The 19541-nt window shown below is 37.9% G+C and overlaps 1 long non-coding RNA gene across 1 annotated transcript in view; it reads left to right on the top strand.

Moving 5' to 3' along the window:
• LOC119873776 overlaps positions 1–19541 on the top strand; it is a 33391-nt gene that overhangs the window by 4009 nt on the left and 9841 nt on the right. Inside the window, exon 2 of the long non-coding RNA XR_005365228.1 lies at positions 16329–16399. This is a non-coding gene — a long non-coding RNA (uncharacterized LOC119873776). The remainder of the gene's footprint in view (positions 1–16328; positions 16400–19541) is intronic.

Genomic DNA, 19541 nt, shown 5'->3' with positions numbered 1-19541 from the left:
TCATTAAATAGGACTCAAAAATAAAGATTGTAAATAAGGAACCAAATCTTCTCCATAGGATGATTCTGGACTAGGGATTTCTTCTTTAATAATTTATTTTTTATTGGTGTTCAATTTACCAACATACAGAATAACACCCAGTGCTCATCCCATCAAGTGCCCCCCTCAGGGCCCGTCACCCATCCACCCCCACCCCCCACCCTCCTTCCCTTCCACCACCCCTAGTTCGTTTCCCAGAGTTAGGAGTCTTCATGTTCTGTCACCCTCTCTGATGTTTCCTACCCATTTCATCTCCCTTCCCTTCCATTCGCTTTCACAATTATTTATATTCCCCAAGTGAATGAGACCATATAATGTTTGTCCTTCTGATTGACTTACTTCACTCAGCACAATACCCTCCAGGACCATCCATGTTGAAGCAAATGGTGGGTATTTGTCATTTCTAATAGCTGAGGAATATTCCATTGTATACATAAAAGACATCTTCTTTATCCATTCATCTTTCGATGGACACCGAGGCTCCTTCCACAGTTGGGCTATTGTGGACATTGCTGCTAGAAACATCGGGGTGCAGGTGTCCCAGCGTTTCACTGCATCTGCATCTTTGGGGTAAATCCCCAGCAGTGCAATTGCTGGGTCATAGGGCAGGTCTATTTTTAACTCTTTGAGGCACCTCCACACAGTTTTCCAGAGTGGCTGCACCAGTTCACATTCCCACCAACAGTACAAGAGGGTTCCCCTTTCTCCACATCCTCTCCAACATTTGTGGTTTCCTGCCTTGTTAATTTTCCCCATTCTCACTGGTGTGAGGTGGTATCTCATTGTGGTTTTGATTTGTATTTCCCTGATGGCAAGTGATGCAGAACATTTTCTCTTGTGCGTGTTGGCCATGTCTAGGTCTTCCTCTGTGAGATTTCTCTTCATGTCTTTTGCCCATTTCATGATTGGATTGTTTGTTTTTTGGTGTTGAGTTTAATAAGTTCTTTATAGATCTTGGAAACTAGCCCTTTATCTGATATGTCATTTGCAAATATCTGCTCCCATTCTGTAGGTTGTCTTTTAGTTTTGTTGACTGTATCCTTTGCTGTGCAAAAGCTTGTTATCTTGATGAAGTCCCAATAGTTCATTTTTGCTTTTCTTTTGCCTTCGTGGATGTATCTTGCAAAAAGTTACTGTGGCCGAGTTCAAAAAGGGTGTTACCTGTGTTCCCCTCTAGGATTTTGATGGAATCTTGTCTCACATTTAGATCTTTCATCCATTTTGAGTTTATCTTTGTGTATGGTGCAAGAGAGTGGTCTAGTTTCATTCTTCTGCATGTGGCTGTCCAATTTTCCCAGCATCATTTCTTGAAGAGACTGTCTTTCTTCCAATGGATAGTCTTTCCTCTTTTATCGAATATTGACCATAAAATTGAGGGTCCACTTCTGGGTTCTCTATTCTGTTCCATTGATCTATGTGTCTGTTTTTGTGCCAGTACCACACCGTCTTGATGACCACAGCTTTGTAGTACAACCTGAAATCTGGCATTGTGATGCCCCCAGCTATGGTTTTGTTTTTTAAAATTCCCCTGGCTATTCGGGGTCTAATCTGATTCCACACAAATCTTAAGATAATTTGTTCTAACTCTCTGAAGAAAGACCATGGTATTTTGATAGGGATTGCATTAAACGTGTATATTGCCCTGGGTAACATTGACATTTTCACAATATTAATTCTGCCAATCCATGAGCATGGAATATTTTTCCATCTCTTTGTGTCTTCCTCAATTTCTTTCAGAAGTGTTCTATAGTTTTGAGGGTATAGATCCTTTACATCTTTGGTTAGGTTTATTCCTAGGTATCTTATGCTTTTGGGTGCAATTGTAAATGGGATTGACTCCTTAATTTCTCTTTCTTCAGTCTCATTGTTAGTGTATAGAAATGCCACTGATTTCTGGGCATTGATTTTGTATCCTGCCACGCTACCAAATTGCTGTATGAGTTCTAGCAATCTTGGGGTGGAGACTTTTGGGTTTTCTATGTAGAGTATCATGTCATCGGCGAAGAGGGAGAGTTTGACTTCTTCTTTGCCAATTTGAATGCCTTTAATGTCTTTTTGTTGTCTGATTGCTGAGGCTAGGACTTCCAGTACTATGTTGAATAGCAGTGGTGAGAGTGGACATCCCTGTCTTGTTCCTGATCTTAGAGGAAAGGCTCCCAGTGCATCCCCATTGAGAATTATATTTGCTGTGGGCTTTTCATAGATGGCTTTTAAGATGTTGAGGAATGTTCCCTCTATCCCTACACTCTGAAGAGTTTTGATCAGGAATGGATGCTGTATTTTGTCAAATGCTTTCTCTGCATCTATTGAAAGGATCACATGGTTCTTGGTTTTTCTCTTGCTGATATGATGAATCACATTGATTGTTTTTGCGAGTGTTGAACCAGCCTTGTGTCCTGGGAATAAATCCTACTTGGTCATGGTGAATAATTTTCTTAATGTCTTGTTGGATCCTATTGGCTAGTATCTTGTTGAGAATTTTTGCATCCATGTTCATCAGGGATATTGGTCTATAATTCTCCTTTTTGGTGGGGTCTTTGTCTGGTTTTGGAATTAAGGTGATGCTGGCCTCATAGAACGAATTTGGAAGTACTCCATCTCTTTCTATCTTTCCAAACAGCTTTAGGAGAATAGGTATGGTTTCTTCTTTAAACGTTTGATAGAATTCCCCTGGGAAGCCATCTGGCCCTGGATTTTTGTGTCTTGGGAGGTTTTTGATGACCGCTTCAGATTTCCTCCCTGGTTATTGGCCTGTTCTGGTTTTCTATTTCTTCCTTATCCAGTTTTGGTAATTTGTGGCTTTCCAGAAATGCGTTCATTTCTTCTAGATTGCCCAATTTATTGGCATATAGCTGTTCATAATGTTTTTAAAATCATTTGTATTTCCTTGGTGTTGGTAGTGATCTCTCCTTTCTCATTCATGATTTTATTTAATTTGAGTCTTCTCTCTCTTCTTTTTAATAAGGCTGGCTAATGGTTAATCTATCCTATTAATTCTTTCAAAGAACCAACTCCTGGTTTTGTTTATCTGTTCCACAGTTCTTCTGGTCTCGATTTCATTGAGTTCTGCTCGAATCTTTATTAACTCTCTTCTTCTCCTGGGTGTAGGATCTATTTGCTGTTTTTTCTCTAGCTCCTTTATGTGTAAGGTTAGCTTTTGTATTTGAGTTCTTTCCAGTTTTTGAATGGATGCTTGTATTGCGATGTATTTCCCCCCTAGGACTGCTTTTGCTGCATCCCAAAGATTTTGAACGGTTGTATCTTCATTCTCATTAGTTTCCATGAATCTTTTTAATTCTTCCTTAATTTCCTGGTTGACCCTTTCATCTTTTAGCAGGATGGTCCTTAACCTCCACGTGTTTGAGGTCCTTCCAAACTTCTTGTTGTGATTTAGTTCTAATTTCAAGGCATTATGGTCTGAGAATATGCAGGGGACGATCCCAATCTTTTGGTGTCGGTTCAGACCCGATTTGTGACCCAGTATGTGGTCTATTCTAGAGAAAGTTCCATGTGCACTTGAGAAGAATGTGTATTCAGTTGAGTTTGGATGTAAAGTTCTGTAGATATCTGTGAAATCCATCTGGTCCAGTGTATCATTTAAAGCTCTCGTTTCTTTGGAGATGTTGTGCTTAGAAGACCTATCGAGGGTAGAAAGAGCTAGATTGAAGTCACCAAGTATAAGTGTATTATTATCTAAGTATTTCTTCATTTTGGTTATTAATTGATATATTTGGCAGCTCCCACATTCGGGGCATATATATTGAGGATTGTTAAGTCCTCTTGTTGAATAGATCCTTTAAGTATGATATAGTGTCCCTCTTCATCTCTCACTACAGTCTTTGGGGTAAATTTTAGTTTATCTGATATAAGGATGGCTACCCCTGCTTTCTTTTGAGGACCATTCGAATGGTAAATGGTTCTCCAACCTTTTATTTTCAGGCTGTAGGTGTCCTTCTGTCTAAAATGAGTCTCTTGTAGACAGCAAATAGATGGGACCTGCTTTTTTGTCCAGTCTGAAACCCTGCGCCTTTTGATGGGGTCATTAAGCCCGTTCACATTCAGAGTTACTATTGAGAGATATGAGTTTAGTGTCATCATGATATCTATTCAGTCCTTGTTTTTGTGGATTGTTCCACTGAACTTCTTCTTAAAGGGGAATTTTAAGAGTCCCCCTTAAAATTTCTTGCAGAGCTAGTTTGGAGGTCACATATTCTTTCAGTTCCTGCCTGTCTTGGAAGCTCTTTATCTCTCCTTCCATTCTGAATGAGAGCCTTGCTGGATAAAGTATTCTTGGCTGCATGTTCTTCTCATTTAGGACCCTGAATATATCCTGCCAGCCCTTTCTGGCCTGCCAGGTCTCTGTGGACAGGTCTGCTGTCACCCTAATACTCCTCCCCATAAAAAGTCAGGGATTTCTTGTGTCTTGCTGCTTTAAGGATCTTCTCTTTATCTTTGGAATTTGCAAGCTTCACTATTAAATGTCGAGGTGTTGAACGTTTTTTATTGATTTTTAGGGGGGGGGGGGATCTCTCTATTTCCTGGATCTGAATGCCTGTTTCCCTTCCCAGATTAGGAAAGTTTTCAGCTATGATTTGTTCAAATACATATTCTGGACTTCTGTCCCTTTTGGTGCCCTTGGGAACCCCAATTAAATGTAGGTTTTTCTTCCTCAGGCTGTCATTTATTTCCCTTAATCTATTCTCATGGTCTTCTAATTGTTTGTCTCTTTTTTCCTCAGTTTCCCTCTTTGCCATCAACTTGTCTTCTATGTCACTCACTCATTCTTCCACCTCGTTAACACTCATTGTTAGGACTTCTAGTTTGGATTGCATCTCATTCAATTGATTTTTAATTTTTTTAATTTTTATTTATGATAGAGAGAGAGAGAGGCTGAGACATAGAGGGAGAAGCAGGCTCCATGCACCAGGAGCCTGACGTGGGATTCGATCCGTGGTCTCCAGGATCACACCCTGGGCCAAAGGCAGGCGCCAAACCCCTGCGCCACCCAGGGATCCCAATTTTTAATTTCTGCCTGATTAGATCTAAATTCTGCAGTCATGAAGTCTCTTGAGTCCTTTATGCTTTTTTCTAGAGCCACCAGTAGCTGTATAATAGTGCTTCTGAATTGGCTTTCTGACATTGAATTGTAATCCAAATTTTGTAACTCTGTGGGAGTGAGGACTGTTTCTTTCTTTTGAGGGGAGGTTTTCCTTCTAGTCATTTTGCTCAGTGCAGAGTGGCCAAAAATAAGTTGTATTGGGAAAAGGAGAAAGAAGAGAGAAAGAAGGAAAGCAAAGAGAAAAAGAAAAAAAGGAAGAAAAAAAATAAAAAGAAAGAAAAAAAAGGAAATGGGGGTTGGAAGCAAACAGAAATCAAAAAGCAAAACAAAACAAAAAAACAAACAAAAACATGGGGGAGGGGATCCCTGGGTGGCGCAGCGGTTTGGCGCCTGCCTTTGGCCCAGGACGCGATCCTGGAGACCTGGGATCAAATCCCACATCAGCCTCCCGGTGCATGGAGTCTGCTTCTCCCTCTGTCTCTGCCTCTCTCTCTCTCTCTCCCTGTGTGACTATCATAAGTAAATTAAAAAATTTAAAAAAAAAAAAAAAGGAGTATCCTCTGATTCTGTGTACTTTAAGTCCCTTGGCTTCCCCTGGGACTTGTCCGTCTAGCTGGTCTTCGGGGGGAGGGGCCTGTTGTGCTGATTTTCAGGTGTTAGCAGTTGGGGGAGCTGCTGTGCCCCTGCCTGGTGCAGGGCTCAGTGGGGGTTGTTTACCCCGTGAGGCCCCAGGAGGAACAGCCCCAGTGGCGGGGCCAGCTCTGGAGCCCTGGAGTCAGCCCCCGCAGGAACTCCTGAGCTCTCCGTCTGCAGGGCCTGGAGGCTCCGGGCGGGGCCGCTGATCTGCTCAGCTGGGGCAGGAGCGTCCTTGCGGTCCTGGGCCCTCCTGGCCTCTGCCTGTCCCGGGGGAGGCCGGATCCTGGGCTGTGTCCGGGCGCCCTGTGCTCCGGGGCCTGCGCTGGTGGATTCGCGCTCCTGCCCCGCAGCCCCCTCCGCGGAGCCGCCCCCGAGTCCCTCCGAGCTGCTCCGGGTCCCGCCGTGCGCGCTGCAGCCCTTAGGGAGCTCGGCGCACTCTCCCGGGGAGCAGGTGCCTGTTACTGTCCCGGGGAGCCCAAGGGCACCCCCTCCCTCCTGGGTCCTGTTCTAACTCCCCGCGAGCCCCTTTCCGCCCGGGAAGGTCGGTGCAGCTCCTGCGTCTCCGGGACGGGGCTCTCCTGTCCTGGGGACACTCACCCCGGCCTCAGCCCGGCTCCTCGCGGGGTCCCTCCCCCTTGGAGGCCTTTTGTTTCTTTATTTCTTTTTCCTCGTCTTTCTACCTTGATAGAAGCGCGAACTCTTCTCACTGTAGCATTCCAGCTGTTCTCTCTTTAAATCTCAGGCCGAGTTAGTAGATTTTTCAAGATAAAGGTTATCTAGGTAATTCGGTGGAGACAGGTGACTTGAGGACCCTACTCTTCCACCATCTTCTCTCCTCCCCCTAGACTAGGGATTAGAAGCAGTATAGCACACTGGTGAGTCTTAGTTCAGTTTTATAGCCCAATTTACCTTAAGGTCAGAGCTCATGATAGTATTCATGATTTCACTTGCAAAGTATTGGATCCCCAAATCTCCTCTTCAATGTCATATTGAATGATCTAATGATTATTCATGGGGTCACCTTGGGAGGCAGACAGGTGATTTCCTTAGGCAACAGTGTCTCAGGTACATCCTACATTTGGATTACACGGAGGTTAGGTTATTTGAGGTGCCTCATCTAATGTGCATTTCTTCCCTCCCCTCAACTTTTCCATCCTTCTAGATCTAGTTCTCATCCTAAGTTTTCCCTGAAGATTTCACACAAAACTTTTGTACATATTGATTCCTCTTTCTGAGCTCTTATTAACTTACTACATTGCTGATACACTGTTTCTCATAGTCTTAAAAAAAATCAATCTGTTAATTGAACAAAATTCTAATCTTCATAGGAATAAAATTGAGACCAAACACAGGTAATCAGAAATCATAATCAGAAATCAGCTCTAAATTCAAAGGACTTATGGTCCCTTGGGAAGAAGAAAAAATCAACATAAATTTAAAGATTTAAAACATTTCAGGCAAACAGAAAGGACAGTATGATTATACGATTAACTACCAAATAAATGATCTCAACAGATGGTGTCAAGACAGAGTTGGGTGATAGAGAGCAAACAGCTGTTGAGATTTACTAACTAGAAACACCTCTACAAGATTGGTAGAGTCTGAGCTTGATCTTGAAAGAAGGGATAGGGGATCCCTGGGTGGCGCAGCGGTTTGGCGCCTGCCTTTGGCCCAGGGCGCGATCCTGGAGACCCGGGATCGAATCCCACGTCGGGCTCCCGGTGCATGGAGCCTGCTTCTCCCTCCTCCTGTGTCTCTGCCTCTTTCTCTATGTCTATCATGAATAAATAAATAAATCTTAAAAAAAAAAAAAAAAAGAAAGAAGGGATAGGATAGGGAGAATGTGGGGAGGCTATACTAGTTAGGAAGTGTATGTTCCATAAGTTCAAAGTTCAATGGGCTCTGAGTATTCACCAAGACTGTAGAGTGCTTGATTTCTTCTCTTCTAAAAGCAATAGCAAGATGTTCCATAATACAGCTTTAGAAATCCTAGGCATTAACAATTACTTGGTCTCCTCTCCTCCAATCTTGTCTTATATGTGACTCCTTGTTACGCACACAGTGTTCAATGCAGAAGTAACTCTAAAAATGATTATATGAACCATTATTGCATTTCTAAGTAAATTGTTTACACTTTTAAAGTTACTCTTAAAATGTGATACAAATGAATTTATTGATTCTGAGGAAACTTATTTTCTAAATAGCATTCTTCTGTTAATGACCAAGAGTTTTTTTTTAAAAAAAAAAAATCTCTATTGAATGTAAGGAATACACCTCTATCAAATAAGGCATCATGACTCCATATGTGTTTGAAAGTTAAAAAAATGTCTTTTCTTAACTACCTTCTCACTTCTCTGTTACAGTTCTTGAAATAACGTAATTAAAATATTTTTCCTTTTGGGTACTGAAATAATGTACCCTAGAAACTTTAGTTTCTTTTTCTGTCATTTTCAGTTATCTTGTCTACTAAAGGACTGAAAACTCCTTAAAGGCATAGTAATTGTTTTTTTTTTATAAATCAATAGTTGATTCATCTCTCTCTCTCTCTCTCTCTCTCTCTCTCTCTCTCCCCCTCTCTCTCTATTATTTCCTACAGGTAAATGGCAGGAGCAAGGTGATTTTTCTCCAACAGAATCTTCTTTCAGCTACCTCAACCTTTAATGTACTTTACTGCCTTCTCCTCTCATCACTTTCTTTAGGCTAAGTAAAAAAAAAAAAAAAAAAAAAAAAAAAAAAAAAAAAAAAAAGAATTGGTGATAATTAGAAAAAGAAAACCCTGGGACAGTTCCATTATTACGTTCCCTGCTGATCTGTTCTTAAATAATATCGCTGTCTGACTTGCCCCTGAAGAGACCAAGACATCTATGGGCTTAATTTATCCTAGAACAGCTGGGGTGGGCCTAAGAAAAGAAGTAGGCCTTCACCATGTGGTTGATGTGCTAGCTTTTCCTGAAGTTCCTATGATGAGAAAGCCAAGGATGGTGAAATTCGGGTTGAGCAGAGAAGCTGGCCTAAACTGTTGTGCTGAGTTTAGGTAGAACAAAGGTCTTTTTCTTTACATGCTCCATAAAGCTGGCAGTGGCATCTCTTAAAGTTCTTGTGACTTCCTTTCTGTGGGGGAAGATGAGCCAGAAATTTCCCTGCTGTTAGGAGAGAGGACTATTGCTCCTCTAACCTTCTGATTTATCAGTGAATCTCTTGCCCTTCTATGTTTCTACAGTCCTTCCATTTACACAGACACACAGCACACCTGTTAAAATCTTCTTCCATTCAAGCTGGAGGCCATACAAAAGTATAGATTACTGTAAAAACCTACATCCCAGAATTCAAAAGACTTTATTACAATTTCAGATTTACCACTAACTGTAAATCTTGGCAGAAGTACCAACCTTTTCATTTATGAGTTAGAGTTAAAAAAAAAAAAAATACTTGCCCTACTTTCTGGGATTATTTTAAGGGTAAATTGAAGAATATGTATATTTGAGTATTTAGAAATGTAAAAAAGCACATAATCAAGATGTAAATTATTACAGACACACTAAAATAACTTAAAAGTAATGAGTTACATAATATTTTCAAGTCTTTAATCTTCCTATTTTGCATCATGGAAAAGGTCACTGCTTGAAGTACTGAATAAGCACACACCACAATGGAGGAGATAAATGATGGCTATTTGCAGAACTATAATAGGGAATGTGAAGTTTCTCTAGGATTTATAAAGCCTGTTGTCTGTTACTCTACCTTTTAGTTTCATCCATTTAACCAAAAAGCATTAAACTATTCCATGTGCACTTTTTTGAAGGCCAAATGATAGAGAGCAAAGTAACATCTCCTACCTGTCTTTGAAGGGTTCACATGTTGACAAGATGACACCTGTACAGAAAACCACAGCTCTCAGGGAAGCATGCAGTGTTTCCCAAACCATGTGCAACAGCATGGTATGCTACGAAATAGATAGATGTTGTAGCAAAGGCAAAATTTTACCCCTACCCTCTTAAGAGTTTTGGCTGGGACGGAGTATTAAATTGACAAATAAGTTAACAGGGGAAATGCACGCTTATTTAGTCTAAGTTGTACATGCATAGGAATCCTTAAAAGAAATGAAGACTCAATGAAACAGCAGAATCCAAATACTACTAGAGGTTGAACAGAGGGGCAATAGTGGAAAAATAACCAAAAATAAATGGCCAGGATAAAGAAAAAGACTTATTTTAACAAGGTTATTTGTATAGAATTTTCTCAGCTTCAACTTCCTGTTCTTGATTGTAAGTGTTACTTTCTTCCCCTTTTAGAAAGGACATTTATATGAAGGTTTTAGCTCCTCCTGTCTTCAGGGAGGAAAAGGGGATGATCAGAGAGCCCCCTTTTTTTAAGATTTAATTTATTAGAGGAAGAGCATGGGGAGTGGGGAGAGAAGCAGACTCCCCACTGAGCATGGAGGTGGGGCTCAATCTCAGAACCCCCAGGATCTTGACCTGGGCTGAAGGCAGCCACTTAACTGACTGAGCCATCCAGGCATCCCAGAGAATGCTTCTTGTACCTGATGTTTTGTTAATTGCCTTTAGTTCAAAATAATCCTTGTGCCAAAGTTGCATATTTAGGGTTGACATATTCTGCTATTCTTCAGTGCTGTCAATATTGTCTGTTAAAATCAATATTTTGTTAGCTGTTTTAAAAATGAATATAGGAATAGAAACTCTTTGCCAAGTTTGTGGCTGGAGCCACATTAATTCTCATATCTTCATTTTCTGAGAAAGAAACCTGATATTTAGAAAAAAGTGATTTGTTAAAGGTGTAATGATTGGTAAGCAGAGCATTCTGTGTCAGGATCCATGCTCTAGGAACCCACCCTTAGCACAGTCACTTACTACCCCTGGGTCCTTAAGCGAGTTACCTCCACTCTCTGATCCTCATCTTCTTAACTGTGAGGTGGGAACAATTTCATCATCTCACAAGGTATTAAATAGATTCTCCGTGGCTTTTCTTCATCATGGAGGCTACAGGATGAAAGTTATTGGGAAGCTTGCAAAGGCTTTGTACATACATTAAAATAACAATGAAACGATTTGGAGGGAAGTTTTAGAATACTATATATTCCCCAAATACACTTCTGCCCCTTTGTCTTTCATGTGGAATCTAAAAATAATGAAAGAACTTTGATTTCAAAATAACTGATCTCAGAGACCAGCCTTTTAAAGAATATAGGCTATTCTTCTAGGTAGTTTGCATATAATTATTAGCACCCACGTGACCATATCCTACTAGTAATTGTTTCCCTCTTGGGCATAAAGCTTAGTCTCAAGTGAAAAGACTTTATCAAAGCTGTCAGCAGTATTTCAAGAAAGATAGAATGGCAGAGTCTTTGCTGGAATGGCGATAACTGGCCACAAATCCAGATTCTGAGAGAGCACATTCTGTCTGCCTACAACTACCTCTGAATGCCACTGAGAGTGTGGCACACAGCCAGAGCAAGACCACTGACAGCCTTTGATCTTTCTTAGCATTATGTTTATATTCCAAATGGTGCTTTTCTTCAGTTAGGGAGGCTGGGCTTCATTTCTTACCCCAGCACACGTGTAAAAATCATGCTAAGGAAAGTAACTTGTCACTCCTTAAAATCTAGAAAGGAGGTCATTTAAGGCCAGATATTGTTATGACCAAAGTAGCCTGTAGGCCCTTTCTTCTTAACCAGAAGAGTAACCCAGGAAACGTCCCCTATATAAGACAGATGCAGATTGCAGTGTTGTGCCTAATAGTCTTTGACCTTGGCCTTCCCTACCCTTAATTTTTCATACCTTTTAAAATTCTGATTGCAGATGATAGAATAGGAAGCAGAGAACAACATGAACCAGGCAAGATTTAAAAGCAGCTACTTTCATTGGGATATTCCTTTCTGATTCTCAACTTCACCTGCTCCACAAGCATGCCATATGGACCCAATACAGAAGTTCACGTTCGTGAAATACAGTTGTATGATGAAACCGGTCTTATTGCTCATCCCTGCCATCTCTCAAAACTTTAATGTTCTTAACCCTTTTTATCCTTTTATCAAATCCCTGTCATTTTAAGAGACTCAAAATTACAATTTAAAAAATTTATTGAGGTGTAATGGACCTAACATGTTAATTTCAGATGTACAACGCAATGATTAGATATTTGAATACATTGCATAACGATCACTGTAAGTTCAATTAACATCTGTGAAATTGCACTATTAAAAAGTCTTTTAAGAATAGCTCATAAACTAAAAAGGATTACTCTGCAGCAAATAAGAAACATAAATTTTTGCCTAAATAAAATGTTCTATGTCAGAAAATGGCATTTTTGCATGTCCCCTCACCCCCCCCAGGAAATAAAGAAGTTCTGCCTTTATCCTTAACATAAAATATTCCTCATGATTAACTATTCAATATTATGTCTATTCCAGTCTGCTCTAAAGCTGCATGGTAAGCAGCTTCTACATAAAGTGGGTCAGTCATATTCCTCTCCAATTAGGGTTTTTATATCCATTTCTTTTAATTTCATATAATAGAGTAGCAGAGGAAATGGTTTCTTGACCACGGAAAAGCATAGAGGACATTTTGCCACTCGTACTCAACATTTTCTCTGGGTGTTAGAGAAAGTTAATCATCTGGCTTAAAAGGATCCTAGTCAGGGAGGTTATTTGTGAAACTTGTTGAACATCTTGATTACATATTATTTGTTTTTAGTTTTAGGGCAGTATTTTGTCAGAGTACTGAAGTGCAGTTTTATATAACTTTGGGTATTAAACCAGTTAAAAATTTGAAACCTATTCTGCTAGTCCACAGATGGCATTGGTGTTTTGGATGCATAATGATACCAGAGACAATCTCGCTGGTGGGAATGATGTAAATATGAAAATGAAATGGAATGTATAGGTGTCTTTGCTGTCTGACTTATCGGTCAAAAATCAACATTTATCACTTGCCTGCTGTGTCTTCTATATTATGGGAATTCTGTATCACGCAGCCACATGATTTTTGTGTTGGGTATTGAACATTGTCTCCATGTATGTACAATGAAACTTTACTGGCTTAGATATTCGTACATAAACTTTGAATTGAGATCTAAAGTAAATGACCTAGATTATAAAGATAATATTGGCACTACATATATGGCAGAAAGAGGGATGTCCTGCCTTTATGGAAAAACTAAAATTTACTTCTAGCTAATTAACTAGCAAACACAAAGTTTCTAGTCGAGGACCTTTTGTACAATCTTCCTACAATGCACCAGCAACAACCAACCATTCTTAAAGTGAAACTTGAAGTCAGCAGATAATATTCTCTTAATCCGAGTTAAGAAACTGTGTGTTAATAGTTCTTAAACTGGGCATAGAATAGGGTCTAGAATCATTTATATAAATCAAAAAGCTAATATGCACAAGGGTTAATTGGCAGACTCATCAGTTACTGCTGTGTAAAGTTCATCTAACCTCAATTAGGTTGACTTCATAAGTAGCCTTTAATATGGTCGCTTTAAACTCAACTGATAATGCCCCCCACACACACAAAATAATTTTACATTGCAACCGGGTATACACATGTGCACACTGTTGAAAGAAATAATCAGAAAACATTTAACACAAATGTGATATGTTTTCTATCATGTTAACAGATTTCATTTTTTAAAGCAATACTAGTTTTAACAAAATATATTTTATGAACAATGGACAGGTATTAAATTGATAAAATTTTACTGCTTTGAGGTAAAATGTAAGTATGTTTGAGTACATAGGAAGTGCCATATTTTTATTACTACCTGTGTATATGCTTTACAATGATTTTATTAAGTACATCATATTTCTTAGGAATATGTGTAATGTTTTTACAAGTGTTTGTAAATACTAACTTTTTTCTAGAAGTCACTTGAGACCTGTAGAATTTGTTCTTGTTTTGAATTCACTGAGTACTTTTTTGAATGTTTCTCATTAACTCTTACAGATTATTTTCATAGTATACTGCTTTCACTTTCTTTGTAGTCATTTTCTTAGAATTTAGCACATTGCTTGGTCTTAAAAGGTAGATCGAATAAAGGAATGCATGGATGGATGGATGAATTGTGAGTTCTGCTTTTCCATGTTTTGCTGGGTTAAATATACCTCTGAAAAAGAGGACTGGCTGAATGGAGAGGAGCCTTGGAGGTGGGAGGGAAAGTATGACCAAGACCTGGAGACAGGAAGGAGCATTTGTCATCTATACTCAGCAATGAGGTGGGTCCCAAAAGATAACAGAGTAAGAGAGTTAGTGGAGGAGTAGAACAAAAATAATTTGGGAGGAAGTACAATAAGGGAATGGTAAGGATGATAAACAGAGCAAGGGAAGAGAGAGAAAATTAAACCTAGATGTGTTGACTACTGCCAAATTGCTTGATTCTGATATAGCGATATTTAATGCTGCTTAGAAGTATTTGATAGCCATGTGATGAAGCTTTTTCCATCTTTTATAATGAGTTAAGACATCATCAGGGCTAGCACAGTAATATCTGCTGATATGGAAAGAATTAGGAGATATGGGCTTCATGTATTTAGGATTTGTATTTAAGAAGACCTCTTAAATATTTTAACAAAAAATAGGTCAACCCTAAATAAACTCAGCACTTTATTTTTTCCTAGCACTTAATCAAAATTTACAGTTTTCTTATTTCATTATTTGTGTCCCCCCTCCCCTCCTCCAATGGTAAGCTCCATGAAGTCAAAACCTGTTTTTTGTTGTTGTTGTTGTTGTTGTTTTGTATCCATTCTAAATCCTCAGGAATAAATAGAATGCTTTACACATGGTTGTGTAGTGGTGAGGGCATAGATGAATGAATGGAAAGGACACACAGCAGAGCTAGAGGGCTCAGCATATAGAAGTTTGCCCGTAAGCTTTTTGTTTTGAGTTGGGAAGCAGATATTGCAACACTGGGCAAACACAGCAGAAATTTTCATAAGTGATTAAAGCAAGCCAAAATACCAATTGTCTATTATAGCATTCACTGAGTGGCTTAAGGGGCTGCCAGCAAATCCATTAGAAACTCTGTTTATAGAGCATTAGAACTCTGAAATAAAGAAAAGGAAAAAAATTGGTTCAGGATGAATTGTTTCTTATAAAATAGCCAGAAAATTAATTTTTCCAATTAACAATTGTACAGTAACCTTAAAGGATTTTAAAACTCAACATGTCCTATACATGCCCATGCTTTTTTATTCCATATTTCTACTTCCACTAGAGTTTTGCATTATATTATATAAAAATCCTTACTCCATGAGCATTACTTGATGAAGTAAACTTGTCATTTAATATGGTAATTAATAAAAAATTGCAAGTGAGAAGTAAAAATTCTTTGGGGTTAAGTGTATTACATTTGAATCCCAGTCATGTGATTTCATAGCAATATTTATCTTCTGAATTTTAATCTCCTCTTTGAATAAATGGAAGTAATAAAGCGGTTTGGTAGCATCCTTATAAAAATGACCAAATAACATATAAAATCATGGGCATAAGCTATGAAACCAGTCAATGGACACAGGTATAAAAATCTTTAATTTTAATTTAGTTTGTTTTCAATGACTAAAGCAAGAAAATATGGGGAAGAGAGATAGGGAATTAGCTTTTTCTGAGCACTTGGAGTAGTAGGCATTTTGTTGGGATTATTATTAATCATTCACATATTGTTTTTGCCTCCTTCTGTTTTTCTTTTTCTCTGGAAAATCTCAGACTATTTTCTCATTCTGTTTCTTCCATCTCAACATCCATTTATTAATATTTCTCTTAAACATTTTAAAATGTCTTCCTCTTTTTTGCTCTATTCTGTTTGTCTTTTTTCAAATCTAGCTCTGGTTTACAAACTAGCTCTTCATCTGTTGCGTTAATCTGTTACTGATTTCCTCCAATGCATTTTAAACTTCAGTTGCTCTCTCATGTGTTTTTACAGGTTACCTTTAATTTTCAAATTTGCCTCATTTCAACCCCTCTTTCAGGGCAAATCACTTAAAAACCACTTATTTTATAACCTTTTAAAAGTAGTTGCTCTCTAACTCAAATTTGTTAGTGTATTAATTTTCCTTTTTTTAGGTTTTTTGGTCAGCTGCTTCTGTTTATTCTTTGTAATGCTCTGTTGCAATTTGTTTTCCTCCAGGCTCCTCCCTGAATACATCTTAGTTGGCTTGTAGTGTGGGAATGGCCCCCTGTGTGCATTTGTATTTGTTTTTGCCATGTGTTTGAAAGATGTTATACTAATTTCTTGCCTTTGCATCTCTGACACCAAGAGTTACAAATTAGAGGTTTTAAATTATCGCAAGATACAACCACTTTCTTCTCTTGGAAAAATTTTTTGTCTAGACTCCAGAAAGCCACAAATACCTTGTATCCTTCTCCCGAGGGATGGATTTTTGTATACTGAAGAGTGCAGCCTTAAAAGAATAAACAAGACCCAAAACTCCCCTCTCATCCTTACATTAACACTGTAAATGCTGGCCATAACCTTGTTCCATTATAATAAACAATTCCTCCCCGCTGACGCCCATATATTTAAATGAGCTATAGAGGCCTTCTGATTGAACTAACATTTTTTTATTACCTGTTCTCTGTAGGGCATTGTAGATTCTCCTGTTACTTTCTTCTCTTCTAAAGCATCCTGACCATCCCCTCACTCTGAGCCCAGGTAAAATGATAGCATGAGGGTTTTTAGATGCCTAAAATTTCTAATATTTTTGATATTAATTAAAACTTAGTAATGCTTTTATCTCAAATCTTGTAACAAATTGTGCTAATGTCAAGAACTGTATCATAAATGAATTGAAATGACTGAGTTTGTAATCATTCTTAAAGACTTTTATTACCTAATATGTGGTGGTAATTTTGGAGTAAAAAGCTACCCCTCGAAGGAATTAGTTGAACAGTATTTGAGTCTCCAAATTGGCTTTTTATTCACTTTTAAGTTTGGCTCATTTTTTTCAGCTCTCACTTTAGTATTTAAATTAGGGATTATAGAATCTTAACCCCAAATTATTAATTAAAATTAAAGGGATAGTGTTTGATACTGTCATGCAAAATGACTATTTTTAACCTCAAATGGAAGTACATTTTCTCAGAATGGCAATTTTGATACACATGCTTCTAAAAAGGTAAAACAATTGCCCAGAGAATACAAGCATTTGGGGATAAATGGTATCTTAACAAACTAGAAATCTTAGATTTTTAGCAATGTTAATGTTAATTTCTGAAGAAGGAAAAATTGGGATCCTTCGTAGGATTGGCTCATAGTCATAAATTGCAAAGATAGATACTTAGTTCCTGTAAAGCAAAGGCTTCTGTCATGATTAAAGCCACCAAGAAACTCATACACATGACTGTATTTCCCTCAATCTTACCCAGTGGGGAATTTAGCATAGCATATATATATATATATTTATGCTAATGACCATAATCAAAATAGTAACTCTACCTTAATAATTAACCACAAAGAAAGTGCATTTCATAAACTTAAAAGGCAGAAATTAACAGGAGTTGGAACTTAACTATTAAGGATGGAGTCTAGCAAAAAAGGGAAGTCTGGTCTACAGATGGTGAATGAGGAAAATAAAAGCCAAGAATTCTTTTTATATTCAGGCCCAAATTCATATAAAAAACTTCCAAAGCTTTGCTATCAAAATGAATGTCTTTCCATTTAAATAATGAAAGTAATATGTGATTGCAATGCCGTTATAAATAATTACTAATATTAACATGCTGTCAGAGCTGATATGAATATAATTGGTATAGTTGCTTTGGAGAGTACTTATTTGGCAGTACTTAGTGAAACTATGTATAGTCCCTGGAATCCTGCAATTCCACTCTTGGGTATTAGTGCTTCAGGAAAAACCTCACAGAGGTGTATAAGGAAACCTACATTTATCACCAAAGTTGAAGCCAACCTGGAAGTCATTCCAGGGAAGGGGGGAAGTAAAATGAGATAGATACCTAAGATGGATTTTTTCTTACTGATGTAGGAAAAATATTTACTAGATCTATTTGTACCAAAATGGAAAGGTCCCCAAAAGATACTGTTACGTGCAAGAGAGTAAGAAACAGGATGAGATAGATATACCGTAAGTAAATACAAGAAGTAAACTAAACATAAATCAATGCTGTATTTCTTGTACACATGCAAATGAGTACATGGAATTTAGAGATAAACTGAAAGATAAACTGTTGTGATAGAAACAGGGTTGAGAGTTGGAAAAAAGAAAATAATGTAAACAAATGAATAAAAAGGCTAGTGAAGGGCTCTAGATAATATAAAAATTAACCAGGGGCCTGAAGTAATAGCTGGTAATGAATTGAGACAAATAAGATGATTTATGCAGCATATTAATAAATACCAGGTTAAGATCTAGAAAGCAGGAGAAGACCTTATATATGCAGTTCATCAAAAATGTGGGATTCTGTTCTTGATCCCAGGAACATCAATAAATGTGAAGTAAATTAATTCTAATATGTGTACTTAATTTTTCTATGTTTTAAATTTTATGCAAAGCACATAAACTATTTCTACAATCATGGAAGTAGTGAGGGGGAAACCTATCGGACCCACTCTTTTTAAGGGATAGCAAGAGACCAAACCCATTGAAAAGACCAATATATTTTCCTCCAAAACCAAAAGGAATAACAGGGGAAAAAAAAATTTCCTAAACTTTGAGAAGGATTACTTTTTACCATGGAAATAACCTAATGAAAATCTGTGTACTTAGTGGTTCGTCCTCAGTGAAAGCTTATAGCTATGCTGCTCTGTGGGTAAGCATCCTATTTCTGGAGAACATCAAGATCAAAATGACTGGAAGTGCTTTAAGTGGGAGTGGACCTCCAAAATGAACTTAAAGGTGTAGTTGTTCAAAGTCTTTTAATAATCCATTTCCTGGTTCTTAATTCTTTAGTTCTTGATGACTTTTAAATATATATATATATTATAATATATATTATATATATGTGTGTATATAATAAAATTTTAAATATATATATATATATAATGTGTGTATATAATAAAATTTTTCCCCTGGTATCAGATGTTTTTAATTGATTAGGATCCTTAATTTAAATCTCCAGCCTTTGAAACAGCAGCCAGAAAAGCACTAGAGTAGGCTTTAAGATAAAGTTTCAAAGTCAAAAAATATCAATCATTGTCCTCATCAAAGAAGAAGTAGTAAAAATAAAGAAAAAAGGCAAAGGTAGAACATGAGTTAAAAACGTCTAAGATGCTTTAGAGATGTCAAGTGATTTTCACTTTAATTTTGAGGCCAAATTAAAGGAGTTTCCTTAGAAATTGTCACTATCTTAGAAAACCAAGGAAAGATAGATTCCTTCACCATGTTTCCTCTATTACTACTTTGGCCAAACTGGAATTAGAAACTGAGGTATTATGTTTTTCTTCAATTTGGAATTTGGAAAGCATTCAATGTTCTCTATGGTCATTTCATTTAGAACACTTATTGTTAGGATGTATATTAATTTTAAAATTTAATGAGCTGAGGTCATATTGGTCACAGGAAAATAGTTATGTCAAAGAGATATTAAAGGAGAAAACTCTTTGAAATCATCCCTCCCTATGCAGGTTTACTCCTGGCAAGACAACCGCTCTGTCCTAGACAACTCTACCCAGTCTTGGTCAAAGTGCCTAAAACCACCGACCCAGTGAGTTAGTATATAACTAAATTGGTTGTCTTCCTCCCTCTAAGAAAAAATCCAGCCTAAGGCCATCATGCCCTTCAGTCCTTTTTACCATGCTGAACTTAACAGCATAAGATGCAAGTTCATCCTGCATTAGCTGG

Source organism: Canis lupus, chromosome 10 (genome assembly GCF_011100685.1).
Source record: "Canis lupus familiaris isolate Mischka breed German Shepherd chromosome 10, alternate assembly UU_Cfam_GSD_1.0, whole genome shotgun sequence".
NCBI classification, from domain to species: Eukaryota; Metazoa; Chordata; class Mammalia; order Carnivora; family Canidae; genus Canis; species Canis lupus.
This window is presented reverse-complemented; position numbering and strand designations above follow the sequence as displayed.